The sequence below is a fragment of the Mastomys coucha genome, chromosome X (genome assembly GCF_008632895.1).
Source record: "Mastomys coucha isolate ucsf_1 chromosome X, UCSF_Mcou_1, whole genome shotgun sequence".
NCBI classification, from domain to species: Eukaryota; Metazoa; Chordata; class Mammalia; order Rodentia; family Muridae; genus Mastomys; species Mastomys coucha.
This window is the reverse complement of record NC_045030.1, coordinates 129,099,861-129,105,326: the sequence shown is the minus strand read 5'-3', so window position 1 is coordinate 129,105,326 and position 5,466 is coordinate 129,099,861. Positions and strand designations below refer to the sequence as shown.

The 5,466-nt window shown below is 40.2% G+C and overlaps 1 pseudogene; it reads right to left on the bottom strand.

The window, feature by feature from the left end:
• Positions 1 to 4,662: 4,662 nt before the first annotated feature.
• Positions 4,663 to 5,064, bottom strand: LOC116094626 (annotated as a pseudogene).
• Positions 5,065 to 5,466: the final 402 nt, after the last annotated feature.

Here is a 5,466-nt window from a genome sequence, read left to right as displayed (position 1 = left end):
GTCTATTTCCACCATTTTCTCTCTTGTCCATGTTCTTAAAGGTAGCAATTACTGCACAGGGGAATTTCTTTCCCTGTTTGTCTTTGGTTGAATCTCAGCTAGTGTAATGTTTCAGAGCAACTTCTCAAGATTGAGAACTATTTTTCATCCCTTCAAATCTCTCTAATTTCTGAAACTTTTTCATGATGTTTGGGGATGACTGCATGAAAAAGGCAACATTAGTGGTTCGGTGTTTTCAGGCGCAACAGGTTCTATGGGAGTAAATACCAGGTACACCTCACAGAGCATTCCAGAAACTCTGTGGTCAGGTTATCAGGCCTTTGAATTACCAGAGTAACCTGGAACAAATCGATAGGTTTTTGACTGTGCTTAGTCCCCTCAACAATTTTTGGTGAAAAGCATCTAACAACCCCTTGCCTTCATTGGTATTAGGATCCCAATTTGGCCAGGTGGACAGGAAAGTTAACTCTGCCTAGGCTTCTGTGATAGGCATTGTTCCACCATTTGGCCTCAGGGCCAACTTCCTGCTCTCTAACTACATTTAGTCTTGTTCTTTTGCTGTAAACAAGGTGGCTGGGATGATAATCATCAACTAATCAAGGTTAAGGGTAATCATCCTTAGTTGGCTGGAATGTATACAAAACAATTTCCAACTGTGGCTTCACTGAAAAAGAAGGGTTTAGAGTCTTCTAGTTATATAAAAATCACTGGTGATGAAGGGAACTTATATCATAAATTGGGGGAAGGGTTTCTCTTCCCTTACTTTCTCCTTCTTGTTGTCTGAAATGAGGTCCTTACACTTCCCTCGAAGGGAGAACAAATGATGGTCTTAGCCTCAGATATAAGCTTATCTGTCCTTCCTATAGTCAGAGCTGCTCCAAGTACATAGGGGAGAGAAGGGTGTAGTAGAGGGGGCATACTGGCCTTTCTTGTGGAGAGGACCATTTACTTTGGGCCCTCTCATATTTCCTGATAGTTTAGTTAGAACATAAGGAGGCAGAGTGTCCATGTCTTCAGACAGAACAGGGAGAACCTGCAGTAGTCTTCGTTTTCCTCGAGTGTTCCAACTGGACCAAGAGAACTCTGACTCCTAAAGAAAGAGCACAAGTTTTCATGCATGATGGCCAAGGGCTACCCAACAATCAGCATAAGGAAATTGATCAGAAAAACTGGGAGAGCCTGTCTCAGCCTGCTCTGATTGCCTAGGGAGCCAAAGAATCCCTTAGATGGCTATCCCACTTTGAAAAGAGTTCCAAAGAATGCAGTGTCTTCCTGAGGAAAAATTAATACCACAATTGTTTCCATCTGAAAAGTCCCTTTGAAAGTGTTTTAACATATACTTTAAAGGGTCTCTTAGGGTTTCCATTGCTGAGAAGAGACATCATGACCAAGGCAACTCTTATAAAGGACAGCATTTAATTGGGGCTGGCTTATAGGTTCAGAGGTTCAGTCTATTATCATTATGGCAAGAAGCACAGCAGCTTCTTGCTGAGAGTTCTACATCTTGTTCCCAAGACAAATAGGAGAAGACTGGCTTCTCAGGCAGGTAGGAGGAGGGTCTCAAAGCCCACCCCCATAGTGACACACTTTCTTCAACAAGGCCACACCTCTTAATAGTGCCACTCCCAGAGCCAAGCATATTCAAACTACCACAAAGGGTTTCTGTGGAAGTTTGCATTCCTTGTCATCACAAGATTCGGTCAGACTGACTTATAGACACAGAGACATACAATACATACACAGAAAACAAATAACCAGACAAATCAAAGGTGGCCATCATCAATCATTCATGTAATAAATCAGAGGGTTCTGGTAAAGTTTCACACAGGTCTGGACACAGGATCTATAAGACTGATCATGTTGGACCTCCCCTCTTGTGTCCTACTCAAGTGGCACCTTTGACAGAGTGCACTTACCTCCAGAGGCCCTCAGGCCAGATGATTTTTGTTTACCCTTCTGGATGATGAAATTGTGGTGCCTCTGGAGCTCTCTGCTGCAATTGGTCACAAATGATTTTCTTGGTGCTCTGGAACATTTCAGGCCACATGATCCCTAAGAGTCCTCTCAGCCTGGTACACTCTTCCCCACTCCTGGGGATCTTGAGGCCCCTAAATATCTGGGTCCAGTCTTTAAGATCTCGGTGGGATGTCCAAAACATTACAGAGAGTTCACCAGAGATGAGCACTCTGACACACAGTGTATAGCCAATTGGAATTCTTTATTTCAGCCAGCTGAAACTATACTCAAGTATTTGGGGACATGGGTGTAGCCCTGAATGTACAGAACATTTTGTTTTAAGCAGAAACTGAAGCTATGTCCTGGAATCTCTCTTGGCAGCTACAGGGGGCTTCTTAGAAATAAACATCTAAAGCAAGTAAGTTTGACAGAGGCCAACATGTGCAATAAGATAGAGGTGAGTTTTCTCAAACAGTTTAACAGAACCTAAGGTAAATTAGGTGGAGGGAGTTCCACACAAAGAGACAGTTTAATAGACACTAAATTAGGTAGAACATCCTGACCTTGGGTTTCTAGAATATTGTTGGCTAGTTTTTCATGAGATTCTGTATTAAGGAGACCAGATTCTAGTTAAACATGGAATGCCCTCTGTAGGCTTATATTTTTCAAAACCTAGTTTAATAGTGTACTTAAATACTTTACCCTTACTTCTAGCCTACCACACATACTGGAGGTAGTGGAAAGAAAAGGTTACTAGAGCAAAGGAGGATGTAGACCTGTTTAGAAACAGTTCTTTGGAGTGAATCCAATCTATATTGTTGGGATATCAGCAGTTCAGTTCATAGGAATCAGCAGTGGTAGCTCAATCCACTCCCAGGCACCACCCACTAATTAGCAATGGCAGTTTGATCCAGAATAAAGATCGAGGCTCTTCCAATCTGCCCAAATCCTTGGAAGCAGAAGAAGCCCCTGGAACACCACCAGAAGTTCTTTCATGCATTTTTCTCTACAAAGTGACAATAAACAAAGATCAGAAAAGATCATTGGGTAGTCAGGGAAGACCAGTGTCAGCAAAGCCCAGTGAAGACCAGCAAAGAGTAGCAAGGTGAACCAATACTACACAGTGTCATCCATTATCTGTTGGGTTATATTTATACCCTTTCCAGAGGGCTGGAGAGATGGCTCAGTGATTAAGAGTACTGACTGCTGTTCCATAGGTCCTGAGTTCAAATCCCAGCAACCATATTGTGGCTCACAACCATCTATAATGGGATCTTATGCCCTCTTCTGGTGTGTCTGAAGACAGCTACAGTGTACTTACATATAATAAATAAATAAATAAAAAGAAATTCAAGGTTATCCTTAGCTACATAGGAAGTTCAAAGATCTATCCTGGGCTAGAGACTCTGTCTCAAATAACAAAACAAACTCACTGCCTAGCCCTTTAGCCCATAGAGTGATGTCTCCCCTGAAGCAGGGTGAAAGGTTTAACAAACAAACAAACAAACAAAAGCAAAATAAAAAAAAATACCCTTTCCAAACATCACATGTTCTCTCAAGCATCCACTCTAGCAAAGTATCGCACACTCTTTTCCCAGGCAGCTTCCAGGAAAAAAAACCACCATGTATCTGTTTTCAGCAAAGCAACCTTTCATGTGTATGCTTCAGCAAAAACATCCTCTCATAAGGCAGTTAACAGACAAGCATCACATGATATAATCAAGTCTCCAATAAAATCAGAAATTTCCACTTCAGGCCTCAGCAAGAATACAAGATGGAGGAACCTTTACACTATCTTCCTCCATCATATTCCACATTGATGCTACGGTCAGAAACCAGAAATCCCTTTATTTCCATTTTTCATAAAATGAAAATACCAGGATGTGATTACCAGGATGTGTGCAATCACTTCAAACTTCTTATATGATCACTTGGATCTAAACTTCTCTTTCTTGTGCAGCAAACATTTTACCACTAAGCCATCCCATTCCTGTGGAACATTCTTTTATTTGATAGCACATTCTTATTGCTAATGGTCTTCTATAGAATGAAGGATACATTATGGAGAATCAAACATGATATTTGGGACCATCAGATTTGGTAGGTTTTAATTTTCTGATTTATTTTCAAATGTATTAGGGCTGAATTTTAAGGGAACAAGCAATTGGTATGCATAGAGTTAACAGAGGCAGGAATAGTTATGTGACATATGGACAGAGCAAATAGTTTACTTGGTCTCTGTTTTACCTCAAAAGTGGCAAGAAATGATGTAGTTTATCGTTTTCATCAAGCCTTATTAAGTGCACAGAATCAAATTGGGATGCACTTGGGATTATGAGGGATATTATAAATACTCACCATAAGGACAAATGGCAAAATCTGAATGTATGACTACTTTCTAGAAACATGAAAAAGATTAATTACCTTACCAAGCTTCCTTTCTCCACATCACACTCATTACTGTGACTACAGAAGTATGTTACGATATTAAAGAATCAGGATTAATCTCAATTTATTATGTGGCCTTTGTGCTGGGGAGGCATTTCATTGAAAATTAATGTGGTGACTTTTCTTTTTGCCAGATACATTTACATGAATATGACACCAAACACAGATATCTCAAATAATTTTTTTGTAGAAAGTTTTTAGTTTATTTGTCCTCTCAGAAACCTGCACATCACAGCAGAACATCAAGTCACTGCAGATCTACTTCTTTGGCTTTTTGCCAGCACCAACATTGGCCTTTGCAGTTCCCCTGACCTTCTTCATTCTGTTCTTGTGTTCCTTTCGCTGTTTTTAGTAGGTCTTTTTCTTCTCATAAAGGCCATGTCTGGCTAGTCTGTGCTTAGGGTCATTCTTCTTTGCATAATCTAAAGAATCATAGATCATGCCAAAGCCGGTTGTCATGCCACCACCGAAGTGGGTTCTGAATCCAAATACAAAGATGACATCTGGTGTGGTTTTGTACATTTTGGCCAATATTTCCTGAATTTCTGTCTTCGGTACTGTTGCCTTCCTGGGATGAAAGACATCAATGACGATCTGTTTCCTCTGAAGCAGACGGTTTGTCATGAACTTCCTTGTCCGGATGGTTACTGTGTCATTCATGATGGCTATGGTGCGGCAGCTATCTCTCAAATAATTTAATTATGCACCGCAAGGTCCTAGAAAGTTAAAAAACAAAGCTCAAACTCACTCTCTACTGACTCAGCCAATGAAGCACAGACAGTGGCCCCAAATGTGAGAAGCTTATCTGAGCTGCATTGGTGAGCATCTACCTTAGTGTTCATCTTTGGAAACTGTGAAGGAAATTTAGTGTTTGCTTTTTATCTGTTTGTTTTATGGTTTCTGTGTATGTATGTGTATATGTATGTATGTATGTATGTATTATGTATGTATGCATGTATATATGTAAGTTTGTACATGTGTGTATGTATGTGTATATGTATTTATCTATGTATTATGTATGTATGCATGTATATATGTATGTTTGTACATGTGTGTATGTAT